This window comes from Mytilus edulis, chromosome 1, assembly GCF_963676685.1.
Source record: "Mytilus edulis chromosome 1, xbMytEdul2.2, whole genome shotgun sequence".
Lineage (NCBI taxonomy): Eukaryota > Metazoa > Mollusca > Bivalvia > Mytilida > Mytilidae > Mytilus > Mytilus edulis.
The window spans coordinates 68,381,310-68,406,441 of NC_092344.1; the positions used below are offsets into that span (position 1 = coordinate 68,381,310).

General features: G+C 32.5%; 1 protein-coding gene across 2 annotated transcripts in view; it reads left to right on the forward strand.

Moving 5' to 3' along the window:
- LOC139487853 (receptor-type tyrosine-protein phosphatase mu-like) overlaps positions 1-25,132 on the forward strand; it is a 317,750-nt gene that overhangs the window by 160,402 nt on the left and 132,216 nt on the right. The window contains exons 3-18 of one of the 2 annotated variants that reach the window (XR_011655886.1): positions 2,451-2,663; positions 6,250-6,465; positions 7,980-8,180; positions 10,693-10,872; positions 12,148-12,345; positions 14,149-14,289; positions 15,871-16,008; positions 16,712-16,855; positions 17,058-17,192; positions 17,938-18,075; positions 19,028-19,154; positions 19,693-19,772; positions 21,943-22,217; positions 22,374-22,461; positions 23,206-23,273; positions 24,980-25,016. The exons of the other annotated variant lie outside the window; for it this stretch is intronic. The gene's annotated coding sequence lies outside the window, so the exon portion shown is untranslated. The remainder of the gene's footprint in view (positions 1-2,450; positions 2,664-6,249; positions 6,466-7,979; positions 8,181-10,692; positions 10,873-12,147; positions 12,346-14,148; positions 14,290-15,870; positions 16,009-16,711; positions 16,856-17,057; positions 17,193-17,937; positions 18,076-19,027; positions 19,155-19,692; positions 19,773-21,942; positions 22,218-22,373; positions 22,462-23,205; positions 23,274-24,979; positions 25,017-25,132) is intronic. 2 annotated transcript variants of the gene reach the window in all.

Consider the following 25,132-nt stretch of genomic DNA (forward strand, 5'->3'; position numbering starts at 1 on the left):
AAAGGTCCAAGTGAGCTATTTTCATCATTTGGCGTCCGTCGGTCGTCGTCGACGTTAACTTTTTACATTTTGAACTTCTTTTAGAGAACCAAAAAATGGAATGGAACCAAACTTGGCATGAATGTTCCTTATGTGGTGTTGAACAAGTGTTGTTACTTTGAAGCCGATTCATTAAGCAACATGTCTGCATTTAGTTTAACATATGACCCTATAGAAAATACATACAAATGTCTTCTTTAAGAGAACCACTGAATTGAATAAAAAAAAAACATAGCATGAATGTTCCTTCTGAGGTGTTGACCAAGTGTTGTTACTTTGCACCTGATCAATCATCTACGATGGCAGCCAGCGGGGGACTGAGTTTAACTTAGAACCATATGGGAAATACATACACATGTCTTCTTTTAGTGAACTACTGCTCTTGGAATGAAATTTAAATCAAATTTGGCCTCAATCATTGTTAAAGTATCTGTTTTGATTTTTATCTTTTTTTTTATTTGATTTCAAGAACCCAACTTGAGTCAGGTGAATGACACATTTTTTATAGCATAGCATGAATGTTCCCTCTGAGGTGTGAACCAAGTTTTGTTTCATTGTAGCCAATCCATTATCCAAGATGGCAGTCAGCGGAGGTCTTAGTTTAACCTAGGACCCTACGAGAAATACATGCTTATTTCTTTTTTTTAGAGAACCACTGAATGGAATGAAACAAAACATAGCATGAATGTTCAGTATGAGGTACTGGCCAAGTGTTATTATTTTGTATCCGATCCATCATCCAAGATTGCCGCCAGCTGTGCACTCAGTTTAAAATAAGACTCTATGGGAAATACATACAAATGCCTTCTTTTCGAGAACAACTAAATGGAATGAAACCAAATATAGCTTGAATGTTCCTTATGAAGTGTTGACCAATTGTTGTTACTGTTTAGCTGATACACTATCTAAGACGGCAGCCAGCGGGGGAGTTAGTTTTACTTAGAACCAAATGAGAAATACATACAAATATCTTCTTTTAGTGAACCACTGCTCTTGAAATGAAACTAAACATGTCATAAATGTTCCTTATGAGGGGATGATGTAGTGTTGCTACTTTGTTGCTGATTTACTGTTGAAGATGGCCACCAGGATTTATTATTAAATAATGGTGCAAATATTAAATCAAATTTGGCCTCAATCATTGTTAAAGTATCTGTTTTGATTTTCATCTTTTTTTATTTGATTTCAAAAACCAAAGTAGAGTCAGGTGATCGACACAGGCTCTTGAGAGCCTCTTGTTAAAAGGTTATTAAGGATATCTTTGAAAGTTTATTTCTATTATGATCATATTAATCTTAAAGTCTTGTTTTTTTTAGAACAAAGTGTCAATTTTTACATTTATTAAGTTGCTTACAAATGTAATATACTATTATATTTGGATAAAAAAAAAATTAAAAAAATTAAGACATTTGTATTACATGAATAATTTTTGAAAGTTTTAGTATTTTTCTTTCTCATATTCTTATTTTTCTGACATGTTGATTATTTTTATTAATGAACTTGTAGTTCGTTTGTTTTTAGTTTCTCATTGGACAAAATTCGATAATGACGTTGAATTGTTTTGCCTTCCTCAGAATTTTCTATTGTGAAGGCATGAACAAAGGCGACAATGCCTGATAACGTCACATAGAAGGAATACATCTTCTTGCAGATCTTTTGATAACAGAATAAGTTTGTCTGCATAATGTTAAAACGTCATTAGAGAAACAAATTTCACCCCTGAATCTTGTGTAAAACGACATTTATTCACTCTCGACAGTTTAATTTTAAGAAGTTAAAACGCTCTGCAAGCCTCGCGATTTAAAATGTCTCGATTGAATGAATATCGTATCACATTCAATGTAGTGGTAATGCCTATGTGTACTTAAAGCAATATGACCATGATATCATGTTCTATTTTTTTTTAACGTAAAATTAATTTATTACATGATATTTTATTAATACAACCAGAAATTTAATCACCGCGTTTTATTTTAATTTTAAATGTGATATATATATTGTATATATCATATATGTGTGTATAATGAATCCTAAACGGATGAAATGTATACGATAGATACAAAAGTAGGTCTAGGTTGGGTAAGACTTGCATTGGTCAAGTATGGTTCAGACTAGGTCGAGTACGGTGTGGACTAGTTCAAGCATGGTTAAGACTTTGTGGATAATAGTTAAGACTATGTCGAGTATGGGTCAGACTACAGTCGAGTAATATCAAGTAAATTCCACATCAATTCAGACTGGTTGAGTAAAAATCAGTGAAGTCGATTACAGATAAAGGCCATATCAGACTTTTACTTGGTTGTAGTGATACTTACGTCATATAAGTGCCATATGAACCTTTAAATATCTTTGATGTATTTTTTGTATTTTCCGAATGCACTGTAATATATGTGTACCATTCATTTTTACAGTAAATCTTGCACTACATGGAGTAGCGGTACAAAGAACAAATTTTCGAAATCATTCAGCATATTTTGCACATGTTGCAATACAAGGATCTGCAAATAATAAATGGAATGACGGATGTTCTGTTACAGATGCAGGACAAACATATGCATGGTGGGGCCTCCAACTTCCAGCAGTTGCCTTTATGACAAATATTCTGATTTACTACCGGGAAGGTTGTAAGTAAAAATTGAATAATTACATTACATATACGCATAATTAAAATATGCTATTTTGATTGGCTTCAGTAATCTCGCGTCATCCTGCAATTTACCTTTGTTTCAAAATAAAATTCATTATTCAAAATGACAAACCAAGCTTCCACAATAAGGTGTACATGTAAATAAAGGAAAAACCTAATAGAAATCGTGCTGTCATGATCGTCGAAAAAATGGAATAAACAGTATCGAATGCTTCTTTTTTGTTATGCATCTGATAGCTTTGACCGTGCGCACATTTTATAATGAAGCGTGTTAAACATCTGTCTGTATGTAAGCATTGCCTGGGTATTGGTCATCGTTGGAATCTGCGCTTTACCAACTTCATTTTACTTTAATATCCATAGAAGAAAAAGTAAACAAACAACATAGGATATCATTTGCATTTCACATATCAAATACTGTTCATCACGTAAGCAATCATAGCATAAAGCACTCAGATGTAACAATTCGAAAATTCTAAAGTAGTAAATAGAAAGGTGAACTATTAAATTTAGAACCATCCCTTTTCATTAACTTTGACAAACATGATGGCAAAAGTTTATTGTACAATCGAAACATTTTTAAAAAGATTTGAAAAAAGTATCCGTAAGGTCCAAATACTCATTTGGTTTGGTCCTTTATAAACAAATGAGTATATACTCCTATGGTCCGACCATGCGCGTACGGTCGGATCATACGCGTATCAGTATACGCATGTGGTCATGACCATATTGTCCGGAACATATACACTATGGACATGTTTTGTTAAACAGTTAAAATGACGGAAGGCCTAAATACATACTAGTAACGAAAAACATATTAATTTAAATCCTATATACTATTTCGCGTGTTATACTTTGTACCTTTGACATTACGCTAATTCCAGATTTGATGGGGATAGTAGGGTTCGAGGTTATAAAATCTCGAGGTGTCATTTTCGAAGTGAATTTGACAAATTGACATCACAATCTCTAATTGTAATTTTCTATCTTATAAAGATGACAACACACTATGTAAGGTTTTAAGATTGTAATACAGTGATGACTGCTATACCCATATTTTGATTATTTTATTTATTATGTCTGTTTTGTTCATCTATCGTTGTAAATATATCGGGATTTGATGAGACTGTCGCAAAAGTGAGAGGTTTAGCGCTATAAAACCAGGTTCAATCTACCATTTTCTACATTTGAAAATGCCTTTACCAAGTCAGGAATATGACAGTTGTTGTCCATTCGTTTGATGTGTTTTGTCATTTGATTTTGCCATGTGACAAGGGACTTTTCGATTGAATTTTCCTCGGAGTTTAGTATTTTTGTGACTTTACTTTTAAAGTCATACACAAATCATATCCCTATAAGATCACGAAGATTGCACAATCCTTAACGAATAACACTGAATGATACTGGATCAAATATAAGTATCGCCACCACAAATCAGTCGATGCAAGAATTATCTGACATTTTGTACCTTTAGGGCTAGGCTCTAAATTCTGAGCGAAAATATTTAACACATCGCTGAATGATGTGTGCTATGCATTACGTTTGGTTGTTTCGTCTGGAAAATAGCTAAACAACGGCCAAACATATGTCGAACCAACCGCGAAGGGAATCGATGCTGCCAATTCGCAACACTGACATCTTTGTACAAAAAATGACGCTTTTTGTACGATTGCCCTATACACTATATATGCTATAGATCATACCACGTGAACAAGTTGAAATTTGTTTTCTATCCGTATTTTAAAACTCATTCTGATATGACATGCTTCTTTCGTTTTATGAATAAAACCATACTCTAAATCAATCTTAAATGATGCATATGTTGTTAGTAATTCATTTATCATGACTGTAATGTGATGCATTCCGAAATTGACAAATTTTACCTAGATACGACAACCGTTCATGCTGGCTGTTCTAAAACTATTCCCTCTGCAAAATAACAATGCCAGATGTTTGCTTCTTTACAAACAAAAAGGAAGGTTCATGGAAGAGCCTACACAATCGCGTTACCCTATACACATCGGACATAGACATGTCCTTAATTGTCCTAATCAGAATCGAAATAATCAATGCAAGCTATACTTTATTGTAGATTTAACATTGGTATAGGCATTATATTCGTGTTATTTTAGACCTCACTATCGCTCTGGCAAAAATAATCACGATGGTAATACCTACCCATGTTCAAACTACAATAACGTATAGCTTGCATTAATTATTTCTTAATTAAAGATACCAGTATTATAATTTGCGACCACAAATGCGAGTGTCAAGATACTGAAGTAATATATGTGCCACTCGAATTAAATATAAGGATTAAATAGTTGAAAAACCGTTTAACCGAAATTCCGAACAGTAAGAGACAATTTGTTGTAAATCTCAATGTTTTGAATAGTTCAAAGATGTGTTAACAAACGTTTTTCAGAACATAACCGCAATATTGGAATTTCTTTAAAAAACAAAAGGGTTCCCTACTTCATTTGCACTAGGTCGTGATACCCTCAGGAATAAAACAACAGATAATAGATGAATTAACCTCGTATTAATAAACAAAACTTTTCGCCGTTAGCAGCCGTTTACTTTGTACACCATACGCTCGTACATTTTCATAAGACATGTTGGGGCCGTTTGAATCAAAATAATTAAAAAGCAAAATAATTTCGAATTGAAGAGCATTAAAAAAACAACCCGCAAAGATATACCAAACGTACTTAAGGCAAAATCTGAATATTTGTAGAATTACGGATATTGTCAACAGATATTTCAAAATCTGGAAATAAATCCCTCGTACATGTAATAAGTAGTTTTAACTATTTCATATCAAGTTATATCGAAAACATTAATGCAAAAACATACTTTGGTCTGTCTTTTTTCCCCATTCAGTATAAAAATCCAGATTGTTCTCTTTGATGAGCTTTACAAAAAACTACGTCGATGTCAAAGCTGGAGGACATTTGCGTTATATCACTACCAAATACTTCGCAGTCAACATTAAATAATATTGATACTGCCTATTTTTATAGTACGGACCTATTGCTGATAGCATCCTGATCAGTTGGTCTCATGTTAGTAGTAGTCTACTTTGGAATCGCATCTTATTATATCTTTTTCGTCTTAAATAGTACGACACAACAATATATATGTTTCGAACAAACATACTTAATTCAATTCATGTCAATATCACTGTAATATGTTGTGACCAAGCTGCTGGTCCACTCTATTTTACGATAGATTATGGACACACGCGAAAAAAATGCAAATCAAATGTATTCTTTCAATGCATTAATAAAGTAATATCATCCCCGTAAACGAGATTTCTGCACAATAGTTACCAAAATAAATTTCAACGTAATTCATCAATATATGTACAAATAGGAACAATAAGAACAATTTCTCACTTTATCAATAAAAATGTCAATGATTTCCTTATACTCCTTCTGTTTGGTAAGATATTATGGTGAAAACAAACAATGTAATATTATGGAATCTTTATCATGTTTATAGACAGTTTAATTTCATTTTTAATATTATTCTTATTTTTTATCATTTGATTTACATTACAGTTGCATATCGTATGGATGAGTTTCGTTTGTATCTAGTGAATGGAACTGCAGACCAAAGTAGCGATAGTGGTCTGTGCTACACAGACAAAGGAAAATCTGGCTATCCTGACATTACTCAAAACATAACTTGTAATATGCTGGCCAAAAATATGTACTTCGTCAACAGAAGAAAGAGACCGATTTGTTACGTTGAATTGTGTTACGTAGCAATCTATGGTAAAATATTCAAACGTATAGTAATTATTTTATTTATGTAAGAGTCAATGGTTAATTGAAGAAATTACTTGAAAGAAGAATTCTGAAACGTTTGTGTTTAAAAACAAAATTAAGGAACACTTTAATAATAGACGAATCATTTATGTATCGAGGTTTGTATAGGATTGGTTGATTCATAACATTTTAACATATAATTCCTTTTAAAATTGGATTGAAAAATAAATGCCGATTTCAAATTATAGTAAATCTCATATAACTCTGAACAAAAATTGACACCTTGCAACTATAGCTATCACCAGCTTCCATTCAGCTAAGTTATCTCATAATACATTAGCACTGACATAAGAAGGGCGGTTTACTGTCGGCTTCTATAGAAAGGTGTGTTCTTTTATTAGAACTGGGATATTTTGTTGTATACGCAATATACAATGTACAATATATCATTTCATGGAGCAAAACACACAGCATATATATGCTAAGCAATCATTAAACGCACGTTGCATAAGTTTGAAGTGCGTCGAAATACAAAGGTATACGCTTGGTGAACGCTACAACTGGAGGTAATTTTTATGCAGCATTAAAATTTTCATCTAGTTCTAGGGTGTGTCTAGCGTATACCTGTACGCTACATGCAAGTTATACATACGCTACAAGCGCGTTACACGCGCTACAGATAAGTTTGAGACACGTTTTGGGCATGTTGCATACATGTACGCTTCGAAATCGTTCGACTTTCGACTCTAACTAAAACGTATGCAGGATTGTAAAGCGCTGACGAATAAATTATACCGTAGCTACTATAACTTAGAAAATTGCAATTTTTCTTTTTATATACACAAGTCCGTTGAAACTTGACTTAGTTAACAAATAGTGTTATTAGATATAACAAGATATGGTATGAGTGCCAATGTGGAAAATTTTCACCAATGTTTGATAAGAATGATTTTTTTACCCGTGGAAGGCTGGTGATAAAAGGTAGTAACCACAACACAACACACTTACACACAAACCCCTAAGATTATGACAAATAAGAAAGATTGAATCAAATATTAAGTGAATTTGTTCTCTGCACATGGAAACATGTTACCTAATTTCAACAATTTATCGTTTAGTTAAGTGTGACAATCTTGAGCCATTGACTAGACCAGAGACATCATTAATTTACACTATAAATATAATTTGCTCTCTATTTATTTTAGTCGTCTTGGTAGTGAAAATTAACTCAACCATTATTGGAAAGGCTCATTGCTGACTCTTCATACATAGCTTTATATTGTACATAATGTTTTAAACCTACAAGTAAACATGCAATGTATTTTCTCTAATACGAAAGATAAAGCCAAGCGTATTTTCAAACGAAATAGATAGACAAAAAAAAAGAAATAAATCATAATAATGAATATCAGGGTATAAAGGAACAGTTATAAATACACTTGAGATCGAAATTAATGTTATACTTTTTTTTACTTTGAAGTTGTGAACACATATTGTACACATACCTTGTATATTTGTAGGATGTTGGAAGGGGTTTTGGGGGAACAACTGTACCGAACCATGTCCACCTACATGTATTGGCCAACATTGTTATCCTGCAAGTGGGAGCTGTGTTTGGGGATGTGACCATACGAACTGCATGACTAAGAATTGTTATGAAGCTACAGGTGTTTGCATTGGAGGGTGTGTATTTGGTCAAGCCGGACAATACTGTAATAAATGTACGTATATTAACATAGTCAATTTACTCAGAGGATTAATGTTTCTTGTGTACATTTTACACGTTACAAAATGTTACAACGCATCGTAAAGTGTTTTTTAATTTTTTGTTTGTACATTTATGTTTAATGATAAAATGTATATGTATATTTAACGATTGGCGATAATACACAATGCATTGATTTTGCATTTCATACCTCAGTTTTTAATATTGTTAAGACATTTTTGTATACAGTGTTACATGTATTTTCATTTTTACTGAATTGCGGTCTATTACGTAATATAAAATTATGTTTGAAGAGCTGATTACATTTTATTTGGTGTACCATCTGTTTATTCATAGTTCCTTTCTGAACATTTCATATAGAAGAATGTTGATTTAAATGTAAATTTTGTTAAATCATTTGATCAGGACGGTTTAAAATATGATTAATGAAATTCATGAAAGATTGTCATTGTTCAATTTCTTGATATGACGAATCTAAACATCTATTTGAAATTCATTACATTACGTTACTTATAAGTTTGCCTTGTGAAAGAAAAACGAAAGGTATCGGAGGGAATTATAATAAACTCATAATCCAAAAATAAACAAAAAAAACGCCACGATGGCTAAAAACAAAAACACAAACAGACAAAAGATAGTACACTAAACATAACATAGAAAACAGTAGAAGACTGTGTAAAAAAAATAGGGGCGATTTGAGGTGCTCCGTAAGTATAAGCAGATCGTGTTCAACTTGTGGCAACCGTCGCAATCTGAAAATATCTGTTATCATCTGTGCAACGGATATTCCATAACAGCCAACCCTCTTGTGTTTTGTAGTAATTGCGTACGTAAAATTTACGTTAAGATAAAAGAGGGACGAAAGATATCAAAGGGACAGTCAAACTCATAAATCTAAAACAAACTGACAACGCCATGGCTAAAAATGAAAAAGAAAAACAAACAAAGCACACATGACACAACATAGAAAACTAAAGAATAAACAACACGAACACCACCAAAACACTAGGGGTGATCGCAGGTGCTCCGGAAGGGTAAGCAGATGCTGCTCCACATGTGGCACCCGTCGTGTTGCTTATGTTATAACAAATCCAGTAAATAGTCTAATTCAGTAGGTCACATTCATGAAATGGAGGGGGATTGTAGTTACGACGTAAGGAACATATCCGATATCATTTGTGAAACAGTTATTCCATAACGGTCAACCAACTCATGATGGCGTCCGTAAAATTTACGAAGGGATGATTTCAACTTCACCATTTGGAACTCTTGGTTTAATAGCTTCCTTGAGAGCAGCAACCCTCTATCAAGAAAATCATGATAGGAAATGCAAGCACGGCAATTTAGTATCAATTGGGAGATATATACCCCGTATGGAGGTGCTGCTGGAATGTTGCTACTTAGAAATGGAAAGTTCACAATTGGAAAGCTGAAATCACCACTTTTGTCGTTAAGTTTTGTTTTCAACCGACCCTCATTGTCAATTTCTAGATGTAAGTCAAGATATGAGGCCGACTTAACTGTATCTGTAGTATCCTTTATCTCTAGCGCGATGGGATAGATGAGTTCCACATAGTCACAAAATTTTGAATTATTTAGTGAAAGAACATCATCTATATAGCGGAAAGTAGAGTTAAAGGATATTGCTAACTTTTTATCTTTTTCCCTATGAAGTTCCTGCATGAAGTTAGCCTCATAATAATAAAGAAACAAGTCGGCAAGTAGAGGGGTACAGTTTGTTCCCATTGGAATACCGACAGTCTGTTGAAAGACACGTCCTCCGAACGTTACAAATATGTTGTCAATTAAGAAATCAAGCATCTTGATAATATCAGTTTCAGAGATTTTTTTTGTTTGAATCAGAGTGATCCTTTACAAAGTAGGATTTATCCCTCCTTAAGACAAGATACTTGTATCTACGTTGGCCATTGTTTTTTATGAAGCAAAGACATACCAACTCTTCCATTTTGTCTTTTAGTTTAAAATGTGGAATACTTGTGTAGAAAAGTCAAATGTTTTAATACTGTTACAAGATGAAAGAGAGTAAGATTGTATGTACTCTAAAAGATCCTGCTCATGCTTTTTTTTAACATGTACGTCATTATTGTCATGAAATTAAGAGCTTCTTTCAGTGCCGAGTCCAAAATACGAGATTTTAATTAATTCAATGAATTAAAGATGTACAATAACTTGCTTTCATAATTTTTAAAGCACTCTCGTGGCACAACCTTTCATTCGTAAGAAATATCTATCAAGTTCAAATTCCAGGAAAAACACATATGTATAACTATTTCAGAAAAGTTGCAAATATTCAATCAAAATTGGTCTTCATAATAAGAATTATTTAAAATCAAAGTTGCAATAATTTTCCTGTCCTTTTGAAAAAGAGAGCAATATGCACACACTGAACAATTTTGAACTCCATCAACATAATGCTAATACGTTATTCCAATTAATTGTTCATGTTCATTTGTACTACCAATTTATAAGAATTGCTTAATTCACAGATAATCTGGCTTACAATCAAACAGCGAAGATAATGCCTGTGGGACAATCTAATGCAAGACTTTCAGTCGATGGACTCGTATCAACATGCATTAGTTTTTCAACTCCTGGAACCAGTTACTATTTGCAGGTTGAATTTGGATCTTTAGGTGTTATAACTACATTGCATTTTGTTTTTGGAGGTGAGAAGATCGCAATTGATATTGCATTTTCATTAATTTGTAGCATATAACATAAACCAAATATACAAATAAAGCTTACACTTTTGTCTTTCTATTTTAACTAAGATTTTGCATCGGGCTATTGGTGTTGAAAGGTGTAACAGTTTAGGTTCATAGAGCGTCTTATCAATTGTTTACTTGCCAAATACATGTTAAGTTACGCTTAAGATCATAGATGCATATGTCTACAGCTTATCATATATAAATAGTCGACACAGTAGATATGCATTAACTCCTATTGTGTATACATGCAATTATAAATAGAACATGTGGTATGATTGCTAATGAGACAAATCTCCACAAGGGACCGTATGACACTAAAATTAACAACTATAGGTCATCGTAGGACCTTCAACAATGAGCAATGCCCACACCGCATAGTCAGCAATAAACAGCCCCGAAATGACCATGTAAAACATTTCAAACGTTCAATGTTAACCTCGACTGTTTCCTCACAAGAAAAGTAACCAAAAAGGACACATAAATAGAAAAATATAATATCCGCAATGAACAATGCCATGGTTTCAATCGAATCTATAAACATTGTGTGTATACAATATAAGCATCAATTTTATATCTATCAATACCACACCATAATCAAAATAACAAGAACAATATTATAGCAATTGCAATAGACAATCATTATGATCAAGGTTCCCCATAGGAACAGCACATTTAGCGGTGTTAGATTAGTTTATTTTTCGACCTGAAAATCCCTATTTTTATTCTTGATCTGAAGAATAGCAAACTGTGCATACAATGAAATATAGTGCAGGATAATTATTTATCGAACGATCTTGTTCCTTTAAGCAAATTGCTTTGCTGTAATATAACACTCATGAGATGGAATAAGATTATGAATGATCTTTCTATTAAACCCCAAAAGAAAACACGGTCACCGCATGGTCTTTAGCGGTGAGCATAATTTATATTGAATGCTAATATAAGCTATATTAGGCCCCAAGTTGGTAAAGTTTGAACGACATTCTACTGATCAAAGACTTTTGGGTTGGGACATATCCATGACAAATGACGCATGTTGACATTTGTTGGTGTTAGTTTAACCCTCTTCCTGACATTGCACAGTGGTATACGTAACAGTACATCAACATCAAAAATTGTAAAGGGGCTATATCCAGCAGATTGAAAAGATTGAAACTCAATACAAAAACGAACAAACATAATTGACAATATTCTTTTGTATTAACTTTTATATCATCTGCTTTTTGCCTATAGTTAACACAACTGATGATGATGGCCATGCAGTCTACTGCTCTAATACGACTGACAAATGGAATGATGGAATTTTATTGTACAATGGCCCACGTTTGGACACAGACATAACCATATTTGCTATTTGCAAATATGTGACATATGTTTCACCAATGTTAAGTGGAAATTCTATAGTAGAATTGTGTGAAATGGAAATCGGCGGTTAGTATATTCACCTGCTACAATGTATCTTTGTGTGTTAAATTGCTATACCTCTTGCAGTGTTTTTCCCAAAAGGATGGCAAAAATAAATTGTATCTACTATAACTTAAAAAATGGTGTCAACAATTCTAAAAGGAGCATTTTCCAAAGATGTTTAAAGTGAATTTACTTATAATTTTTAAACATGCAATTTTTCGGTATTTTTCGAAGGTCAACGTGATTTAAACAATCAAGATCAAGACGTGTGTTTCAAAATCAATGTTATGTTATAGAAATAGCTAAAGTATCTAATTCTGATCATTCCAAACAAAATTGCATCGTTAATAACATTTAAAGGAATTGTGCCTAAAAGCTTTTTGGTTGAATGCAAATTTTCTACCGGGTTTTGTGTCATGCTAAAGTTTTAAGTGTTGTGTCAAGTGGACATTTTTTGAAAGCAAAGGTATATGTTGTTTTTGGTTGGGTTTTTTTCACCAAAAGGCGAAAGGGTTCTAAATATCATTAAGGATGTTGAACGAAAACAACTGGCCGTTTTTATAAGGAAAATCGATCGGTACTTAACTTATTTCAAGATCATACACTTGTAAGGAACATGGTGTTTATAGAAATGAAATATGGTATAATCGCAAATGAGACATATCTCAACATGAGACTAAATGACTATTTGGTTTACGTCTGTATGTAATCGTGCGGCCTGCCACAACTAGCAAAACCAACTCCGTACAGCCAGGTGTAAAAGGCCCCGAAATGAATGACAAATTCAAAAAAAAAAAAAAACAAACTAGCAGCACATAAGTCATGTATGTATATAATGAAGAGATACCTAACATATATCGTTATAGCTTGCACGACAGTCTTATCGTAAGATATAGAGAAAAACAGTATAAACTAAGAGCCATATCAAGATATGACCTACTTATGTAGCTTGGCATAATGTATATACCATATGAGAATACATCTCTAGTACAGAACAATTTATACTGCATCAAACAGCTAGCGCCCTAAAAACAAATCTGATTATTTTGGCTATTTCTTCATTTATAACAAAATCTCAAAGTAACACGGTAATACACTGCACATGTGTCCTAATTAGACAATATGACCAAAACAACACATTTTGAAATAACAATACCAATTGTTTCCCTCATAATATTCCATATAGAAAATACTAAAATGCAAATTGTAGGACTAGCTAGGAGACACCACATTAAGTACTTTCTTACCTGGCAACACACAAGTCCGTACACCTTCTGTAAAATGTTATGAAGATACTTATGAATATATGGTATGGTTATTTTTCTGATTGTTGGAGACCATACAGTTTCCGTTAATTGTTTTATCCATTAAAACTTAGCATTAGCACTTGTCTCATGGCAATCATCTCCTTAGTTTTAATATCATTGTTAGGTGTTCACCAGAACATTTTGTAGCAGCCAGAAATATGATAAAGAAATAAAACAATTTGTCTATCCGTGCAAACCGTTAATTGCTGGTACAGTCATATTTGGACATTTTTTTTTCTAGAGACTATTATGCTTTGTTTTCTTCAAAGCATTGATAAATAAAATTCATTGAGAGATTATCAGAGACCTGTATATCAGTAAACAGAGACAAAAAAATCTGTTTCCTTTCATCAGATAAGATTTTGAAGTATCTGCACTACCCTTAAATATAATATACTATATTACATTTTAGAGTAGTGCAGATGATTGAAAATCTTTTTTTCTCTGATTAAATACAATTATGGTTTGTTGCTGACATGCAATTTATATTTTAATGTGTTTAAATTTGCATTGCTTCCAGGTTGTCCATTTGGAAGATACGGTGAAAACTGTGAACATGTCTGTCCAGAAAACTGTTTGGGACAAGGACAGTGTGATTTACTTAGTGGAAATTGTTCGTCGGGATGTTTAGATGGTTGGTATGGAGCGAAATGTGACCAAGGTATTACATATATTTTTCATCTACATATCGTTTTTGGAAGAACTTTGTACATTCACAATACAAATGTTTTAAGTTATACTATACTAATATTATAAGTTTGGTCTATGTGCCATTTTGTGCTTCTTTGTAACATATTTTAAATTGTTTTCGTAGTGATTAAGATTATAATACAATGTTGACAGCTGTACCCATACTGTTGACATTTTACCTATAATATCTGTTTGTTTTGTCCACATGGTTGTCACTATAATGGAATTTGATTTAACTGTTATTCAATTCAAGAGAGGTTTAGCTAGCTATAAAATCAAAATGTTTGTACGAAGTCAAGAATGTAACAGTTGTGTGTGCTTTTGGTTTTGCCATTTGATTTTCCTCGGAGTTCAATATTTTTCTTAATCTACATTGTTTTACGTTTCAAACTGTATAACTAGTATATCAATTTGTAGGACCATGACGTGTATTTTCTGAATAGCATTCATCAGATGTAAACGATACCGTTTACTGCTTTCTAGTTTGTAAACATTAGGTTCTAGGCTTATTGAGGCTCTGGGGCTAAATATATAATAGCAAAAGTTACAGCCCGATTGTCGTTTGGAAGAACTGTGTACAGTCATATTACAAATGTTTTGATTGGTTCTATTCTAATATTGTAAATTTTGTCAATATGCTATTTTGTTCTTCTTTGCTACATATTTATTTATTTTTTGTTTGATTAAGATTATAACACAATGTTTACATATATTGTTTTACATTTTTACCTATTATGTCTATGTGTTTAGTTCACATGTTTGTCATGTAATGGAATTAATTTATTTTAAGCCCTCTCCCTTTTTCCTAAGTCTGTTATTTTTTTTGTTTCTGTCAAATTCCAAGATTTTTTTGTTTATGTATATATACTATTCAAAGTATTTTTTCTCCACGGAGATCACTGCTATATTATATAAGAGCCTCAATATATTATAGAAGTATTATCATACTAAACATGCAGAATAACGGGAAAATGATTGTCCTGTCCACGAGTAATTATGAAAATTATGATTAAAGAGGTATCCTATAATAGTAAGTGGTTATTACGATCTAAAAACCACGATAAAGACCACGCTCTGATTGGCTTATTTATTTTTACTTTTTAAAAGTCTAAAGCCGGAAGTATTGTTTATGATTTAAAAGTTGGTCTGATGACGGAACGATATTAAGACGCCTTTTTTTTTCGTTTTTCTCCCAAAAATAACTCAAACTGAAGTACCTATAGGACACAGAGGCATGCTGATTAATGTATTGCGGAAGGAAGGGAAGCGACACACAAAATGAGGTCTTTTCGTTTAATAGTATAGATATATATATACAATTTGTATAAATATTTACTGTCTGGAAAACTGATAATTCAGATGTGATACATAAAGGATCATTGATGTTTAAAAATTTCAAACAATCTTCAAGCTTACCCCGACACTGCGTAAAATAAGTATACATACAGGGACACCTAAATTATTAAAGAAGTTCCGTAGACCATATGCATGATTGTCATATTGTTTATTAAATAGATGCTTTTTATATTTTGCCTTTTATATCATTTCAAAGCCTGTATTGCTAATACCTTTGGAAACCAGTGTCTTCGTAACTGTTCACAGAACTGTTTATCACCACCTTGTAATCATGTGACAGGGGAATGTGACGGAGTATGCAATAAAGGATGGGAAAGACTCAATTGTACTGAAAGTAGGTTGAAATAAAAATACATTTCAGAAAGAAAATTTTTTGGATGATTATATGTTTATGACATTTTTAATGCTTTCAAACTGATGATGTGCTCAAATGCTACAACTTAATCATTGATTTATCTAATAATAAAGATTGTTTTGGCGGCGTAGGGAAAAACTATGATATTTCATAATTTGAAGTACAAATTAATGTATCATGATATATTATCATTTTCAAAATGATTTTTTTCAAGTATTGTAATAACTACAAACACAAAAAGAGGGGCGAATAGATACCATTAAGTAAAACTCATAATTTGAAAACAATCTAGCAGTGCCATGTTAAACAAACAAAAGTCTCCAAACGAAAAACAAATCTTTAAAACGCAACTAAGAAAACAAAATTTCTGAGAAACGCGAAACCCCTTAAAATAGCTCTGGAGAGATCTCAGGTGCACTGGTAGTGTAAACAGATCTGTCGTTTGCAGACTGTTACACATGTAAGTACAACTTGATGATATGGCTTATTTGGTATTGTACTAAAGTAAATACATAGTAGATACATATACTGTTGACTTGTTTTCTATTGAAAGAAACGTCAGCCATAGTATTAGTAACTTGAATCAAATACATTGTATAACTGCATTTAGTTAATTTGATATTGTGTTAGTCATACAAAAAATACAAGTTGGGTGCATTCATAGAAATACACATTATTATAGAATGTGGTCCCGGAAAATTTGGTTGGAATTGTTCTGAGAAATGTAACGGATGTACAGAGGATTCGTGCGATCATATTTCTGGTGTTTGCACAAACAGAAGTGGATGTAAACCAGGCTATGAGTATGGACGATACTGTAATAAAAGTAAGTATCCATTCCATGCATAGGAATTTCAACCAATATGTAATACAAAATAAAAAAATAAGTGAAACATCATTCCTATTACATTGTATTAATTTAAGTATAATTGTGAAGGTGTTTTGGTTAAATATTTTGGAAACTATACTGCGTATATTTTACATTTTACCAATTATATAGTGATACTCATAAAGAATATCCTTTACAGCATGTTCAGCTTGGTATTTTGGGGCAAACTGTACAAATTATTGTAACTGCCTTGATAGTCCATGCGATACATTTTCTGGTCAATGTTCAACTGATGGATGCAAAAGAGGATGGAATGGCGTGTCATGTGATAAGGGTAAAAACACTTTTTTATTAATTTAGAATAAGAGAGTTGTGGAAAGATTACCAATAAGACAAATATTCTCAAAATTTTAAATGACATTGTTTGGTAGTTAAATTACAATGGATCAAAATATGTCTTAAAAAAAATAACTAGTATACTAGGAACAAAACACACACAAACCACTGGGGATAAACACACGTGCGTCGGGAGTTACTCAAATCAGTTAATGTTTTTTTTAATCTCCACGTTTTGTTATTGAGATTTCGTCAACAATTTAGTGTTTGAGTTGTTCACAATTTTGCTTTCTATCTTCTATGATTTGCATATGCATTGTATTATTCTTATTTATCTGTGAACTGTGCTTTGCTGCCAACGCATGACTTGCATAATATGAAATGTGTCATATTTCATTACTGTCGATAGTCGATGAAATGAATATAACGAGGAAGGAAAATACCATATTAAGATATGCAGTATACAAAAAACCAATAAGGGATACTAGAATCAAAAAGTGGGACCTGCATGGTCTTGTTCTATTGTGAAGGTGCTTTTAAAAATTAAAGTTAAGTTTTTTTTAGCTGTGCAGGCTCCATACTTACATATCCACATCCAAATCCATGATTAAATATAGAAAATACAATAGTAGTGTCTTATCATCAAGTTCGACGCTGCAACCCAATCATGTGACTATCTACACAACATATAATATGTATCACCAATAAATGTATGATTATTAAATGAAATAACAATGTTTCAGAATGCAAGTATGGATATTTTGGATTCAACTGTAATAGATTTTGTGCAAATTGTTTGAACGAGTCATGTAGTGTATTCGACGGCAATTGTACTGATGGTTGTTTTACAGGATATATTGGCGATATGTGTGACATAAAAGGTATATTTTGTGAACAGTAAAATCTTGCCGAAATAAAATAATAAAATTCAAATTACATATCAAAAGCATGGATGTTTTCTATCATAAATTAAAAAACATAAACAGTATCAATTTTTCAGCACCAAATGCACATTTCAATAATTAATGTCTCGTTAGTGATGCTCGAGTCCAAAACATTTGAAAATCCAAACTTAATGAAAGGATGAAAAGTTATAAACCAAAAAGGACAAACAATTATGGTAACAGCCAAGGAAGGAGTCAGAGCTGTGCATGAGAGAAATACATTCCTTAATTTCAAAAAATTTCAAAGATTTTGTAACATCAAATCATGATAACAAAAAAAAAAATGCCAGTACATAATTACGGGCTACTGGGTTGGTGGTTTAAAGGTGTGATTAGGAGTATATTGTATATTATATTTAAGCTGGTGTGGTTGTCTTGTATATATGTATTCACAAGTAACCCTAAAAATCAAAAAGTTATTTTAAGAAAATATTTGGACTGCATTTAAAGTTAAAGGAAGATATTTTGATACGAAAAATAGGTTTACTTTATCAGTTAAGTCTTTCATGTCCTATGTGAGTTTTGAAATCATTACATATCAACTTTAGTTCAGACCAACATACCTTATGATAAGGATATTGCATATCAGCCAGTCATGCTTACATCATTGCCGTAAAGTCTGAAGTGGATAATATTACCACATTATCTTATTTTTGAATAATATCATTATATTTATTACGTAGAAAACGCAATAATTTTTTTCGATATCTGTTGTTACACATGTCACATAAAATGGATTTCTGATATTAAATGAAAATAATAGCTGTCTGATTGTTCAACTTCTTGTATGTTTATTAATACAATGCACAAGATCTTTAAAACATATCTCATATTTTATGACTATGATACAAATGCTGATGCAGATTTTTAAAAAATGATTCTTCTTCAGAACTAACAAAGAAACAGAGTTTGCCATCCGATCCTGGTCCAGCAATAGGAGGTCCAGCAATAGGAGGAGTCGTAGGTGCCCTCTTACTTGTGGTCATAGTAGTAATACTTGCTGTTATTATCTATAGGTAAGCTATATTTACCGATTCAAAAGCATAAACTGTCTTTTTACATATATTTTTTTTCATCAATAAGCTAGACTTAAACGATTCAATGATTTAGAGCTGCTTTGTCCTATCAGGAATATAAATTCATCCTCATATAAAAAATGAAGAGAATTTTTACTCAAACACGATCATATCGTATAAAAAAAGTCAGCTTATACCTAGTCTAAAGGACAGTCACTGATTGACCCATTGGAATATGGCATATTTTGATCATGGCTGATTGGTCAAAAGGCTAATTTGTCAATGGAATGTCCATGAACAGATATTGTGTTTTACTTAACATAATAGTTATCAAAGGTACCAGGATTATAATTTAGTACGCCAGACGCGCGTTTCGTCTACATAAGGCTCATCAGTGACGCTCATATCAAAATATTTATAAAGCTAAAGAAGTACATAGTTGAAGAGCATTGAGGATCCAAAATTCCAAAAAGTTGTACATAATTATGTCTTGTGTATAATAAATTTTCTTCAAAATGTTTAATGTAATGATTTGTAGACGACGATCAGCTTCAAGACCTAACAAATATGTAAGTGACAGCGAACATTTAAGTGGAACGGCAGAAAACACTTATATGAGTGAGTACAACTGCACAGTTATATTTTTGTATTCTCAACTACCTGTTACAATTATTATATTTGTATACTATATAACTTTTTATGATATCAAAAATGTATTCTTTTGTATCAAATATATCAGCTGCAACTTAGTTTTTAAGTTGTTTTGTAGATAGTGAAATGAACAAATAATATAACACCACTTCCACTTGCATTTTTTGTCCATCTGATGAGTTAAGTCTTTTTCAACTGATTTTTTTGTCCGTTCTTATGTTGTACTGTTATACCATTGTCCCAGGTTTGGGGAGAGTTGGGATCCCGCTATCATGTTTAACCTCGCCACATTATTTATGTATGTGCCTTTCCCAAGTCAGGAGCCTGTAATTCAGTCGTTGTCGTTTGTTTATGTGTTGCATATTTGTTTTTCGTTCACTTTTTATATAAATTAGCCCGTTAATTTTTTCGTTTGAATTGTTTCACATTGTCTTATCGGGCCTTTTATAGCTGACTATGCTGTATGGGCTTAGCTCATTGTTGAAGGCTGTCCGGTGACCTATAGTTGTTAATGTCTGTGTCATTGTGGTCTCTTGTGGCCAGTCGTCTCATTGGCAATCATACCGCATCTTCTTTTTTATATTAAAATATCATAATAATTTATTCCTTTTGCATTAAGAAGAGTTAGTCAAGAAATAGAAAACAATACATTATAAGTTGATGCCTTTACAACGCATTTCTGTATTTACCTTTATAAGAACGCCAATTGAAAGCAAAGGATATATATGAACGCAAACAGTTAAATGTATATATAATAACAGGAAGGACATTACAAAAAATGTGGTACAACATCTCTATGCCACCTAGTTTAATTTTAATCTAGCTTGCCGCTCAAAATCAAATCAATAGCTTGGAACCAGAGTATATTAAAAAGTTTAATACCGAACTCAGAAAAAACATTCAAACAGAAAGTCCCTTATCAAATGGCAAAATCAAAAGCTCAAACACATCGAACGAATGGATAACAACTGTTTAATTCCTGACTTGTTACATTCATTTTTTAATGTAGAAGATGATGGATTAAACCCGGTTTAATAGCTACCTAACCTCTCACTTGTATGACAGTTGCATCAAAACCTTATATTGATAACGATGCATGAGCAAAACAAACATAAATATTAGGTCAAAATGTCAAAATAAGGATACAACAATCAATAATATGTTATAGATTACCTAGTTTTTCAACTAGTAGGTACAATTGTTTTTGTTCTGATATAATAGCTACATCATGTTCAAATGCTACAATAGTTGATTTGTGTTCGTTTGAATCAAAGGTATCACACACATTTGTTACAGAGTTTTCCCTAATAAAAAAAAAGTTTGGCGGACGGCTTGCTGCTCACAGGTTTACGCGCAATATCTTAGGAACCGTTCATACAATGCTTTTCAAGTCTTCATAATTTGTTACGTGACTGGAAAAAGTATTTTCCATACAGTTGTGTTCAGTCAATATTATAAGTTTTATGATTTTATACTTATGACAAAAAATAAAATAGAAAACATATTCCAAAGAAAATTCGAATCGGAAAGTCTTTCATCAAATGGAAAAATTATAAGGTCAAACACATCGAACGAATAGCAAAAAACTCTTATATTCGTGTGTTGGTGGAAAAGGAAAGTCCTTTATCAAATGGCAGAATAAAAAGCTGAGACATATCAATCGAATGGAAAACAATTATTATGTAAGTTTATTGGTGCAAATGTAGTAGTTAATTGTTTCTGTGGTTTCATTATATTCCTTCATAGTTGATGTGCTTCCCACGGTTTATAATTTGTCCGCCGGGTTAGTTTTCGTTTAATTGATTTACGACTATTTAACAGCGATACTACTGTTGCGTTATATTTTCCTGATTTTGGACAGGTATTTCCTTATATGAAAATAGGTTGATTAAACCTAGTTTTATAGCGAGCTGAAGGAGATAGATAAAGATTAATATTGATATTTTTTATGATAACCATTAAGGGCATACACGTATACAAATTTATTGAGCTTGGAGTCTGAATGCGCTACACACTAGAATAAAAACATTTCGTACTAATCGCCCTCTTAAGTTCAGTAAAGAATATATTCAAAATACAAACATTACACTTCGCTTTCCGACCCTTATTAATTTTATGTAACTGATATCAATTTTAGATCATGATCCGTCATCAAAACCGATGAACGTATTTGTCAATGAAGGTTGTGACGCATATCCTGAGGATGTTAGTGTGTCGTTACCTCAAACACATTCCAGTAAAACAAGTGGTTGTGATGGAAGCGAAGAAATACCTCAGGAATACGACGAGGAATACGAAGGAAATGTATATGGTAATGTAGAAACAGAAACTGACTACAAGATAGCCATAGCAGACCTGAGGAAAGTAATTGACGAAAAACAGAAAGACGAAGGATTCAAAAAGGAATACGATGTGAGTTATTTTGATAAATCATTATTTTTACGTATACGTTCAATAATTTTGATGTTAAAAGTTTGCAATATTTTGTTTCACATTATTACTGACAACTAGTATTATAAAACGCTTATTAAGATACACTTTAATCGGTCACATGCTCTTTTTTTATAGATTTTACCAAGAGGACTTGTTCATCCACATATGGAAGGTTCCAAAGAAGAAAACAAATTAAAGAACCGTTTTCATGCAACATGGCCATGTATGTAATTGTAGCATAGTATTTAATTATATTGCATACTTCACTTAAATACACATAACAACTTTGCTACATAAATTAATTTAAAGGTCGAAAATATTATCATAGATACAAGGATGGAAATTTTGTATTTGCGCTATACGCGCGTTTTGCCTATATAAAGATTCATCAGTGACGCTCGAATAACAGAGAAGTTAAAAAGGCCGAATAAAATATGAAGTGGAAGAGCCTTGATGACCAAAAAATCGATAAACTGTTTGCCAAATAAAGCTAAGGTACTAGTCATTTGCTCATGAGGTAGGAAAGCATTAGCATTTCGAAAATGTCAAGTTCTGTTATACATAATTTATATATATATATATATACTAAACTTCATTCATTCATGTCAACATACATGTAGAAGTGGTAGTCAGACACACTAATCAACATTATTAGGTGCTTGGGCACAATTAACAATTCACAAGAAGATTTATCATCAAATTACTTGCATTTAATGCACCTTAATTCCACGTGTTTAGCCCAAATAATCATAACGATATTTTTTTATATCCAGACCACATACTAAGCACACTTATTTTGTTTTTCATTCTTACAATCAGCAAACAAAAATCCACATTTGTGAGTAATAACATCATATTCGTGCAAAATCCAATTTTATAAGTTGTCATGAAAAAAAAATTGGTGTCATTTGTCTTGAATTGTGTGAATAAAAAACATATTTATAAACTTTATTTGAATTTGTTGTAGATGACCATTCACGGATTGTGCTGACTGGAAACACCGAAAGTGATTACATTAACGCTGGTTTCATCGATGTAAGATATACGCGATTATGTTCTTTCAAAACTTTACATCTTTATGCAGTAATATTTGTCGTACAAACATATAAATAGTTATCAAAAGTACCAGGATTATAATTAAGTACGCCAGACGCGCGTTTCGTCTACATAAAACTCACCAGTGACGTTCATATCAAAATAGTTATAAAGCCAAACAATACAAAGTAGGAGAGCATAGAGGATCCAAAATTCCAAAAAGTTGAGCCAAATACGGCTAAGGTAATCTATTCTTGGGACAAGAAAATCCTTAGTTTTCGAAAAGTTCAAAGTTTTGTATCAGGAGGTTTATAAAAATAATCACATTATTGATATTCATGTCAACACCGAAGTGCTGACTACTGGGCTGGTGATACCCTTTGGGGACGAAACGTCCACCAGCAGCAGTGGCATCGACCCAGTGGTGCAAATAGTTATCAAAAGTACCAGGATTATAATTTAGTACGCCAGACGCGCGTTTCGTCTACATAAGACTCATCAGTGACGCTCATATTAAAATAGTTATAAAGCCAAACAATATATATACAAAGTTGGAGAGCATAGAGGATCCAAAATTCCAAAAAGTTGTGCCAAATACGGCTAAGGTAATCTATTCCTGGGACAAGAAAATCCTTAGTTTTCAAAAAATTCAAAGTTTTGTATCAGAAAGTTTATAAAAATGATCATATTATTGATATTCATGTCAACACCGAAGTGCTGACTACTGGACTGGTGATACCCTCGGGGACGAAACGTCCACCAGCAGTGGCATCGACCCAGTGGTGTAAATAGTTATCAAAAGTACCAGGATTATAATTTAGTACGCCAGACGCGCGTTTCGTCTACATAAGACTCATCAGTGACGCTCATATCAAAATAGTTATAAAGTCAAACAATACAAAGTTGGAGAGCATAGAGGATCCAAAATTCCAAAAATTTGTGCCAAATACGGCTAAGGTAATCTATTTTTGGGACAAGAAAATCCTTAGTTTTCGAAAAATTTCAAGTTTTGTATCAGGAAGTTTATAAAAATGATCACATTATTGATATTCATGTCAACACCGAAGTGCTGACTACTGGGCTGGTGATACCCTTGGGGACGAAACGTCCACCAGCAGTGGCATTGACGCAGTGGTGTAAATAGTTATCAAAAGTACCAGGTTATAATTTAGTACGCCAGAAGCGCGTTTCGTCTACATAAGACTCATCAGTGACGCTCATATAAAAATAGTTATAAAGCCAAACAACACAAAGTTGGAGAGCATAGAGGATCCAAAATTCCAAAAAGGTTGTGCCAAATACGGCTAAGGTAATCTATTCCTGGGACAAGAAAATCCTTTGTTTTCGAAAAATTCAAAGTTTTGTATCAGGAAGTTTATAAAAATGATCACATTATTGATATTCATGTCAACACCGAAGTGCTGACTACTGAGCTGGTGATACCCTTGGGGACGAAACGTCCACCAGCAGTGGCATACAAAGAAAAAAGTCATGGTACAAATGTAACTTCACGAAAGGCAAAACGAATGCTGGTTTCATTTAAAGGTTTTGATAGGTCTTAGAAGATTTTTGATGACACAACATTTTAGCTATTCAACACTGTGTCGTACGTATATCAAATATATTGAAAGAAAAAAAAATTAAAAATAATAAATCCATATTCAATTGGAAATAATTTCATTTATATTTTTTTAATTTTATTTTAGAGCTATGAAAAAGAAAAGGCTTACATAGCATCACAAGGTGTGTTATAGTTACAATTACAAATTTATCAGAAGACAATTTTGTTTTAATCAGTTTGCTAGGGATAATAATTCTAAAGCTTTTATACAATCTCAAGTTTAATGTAAATCTGACAA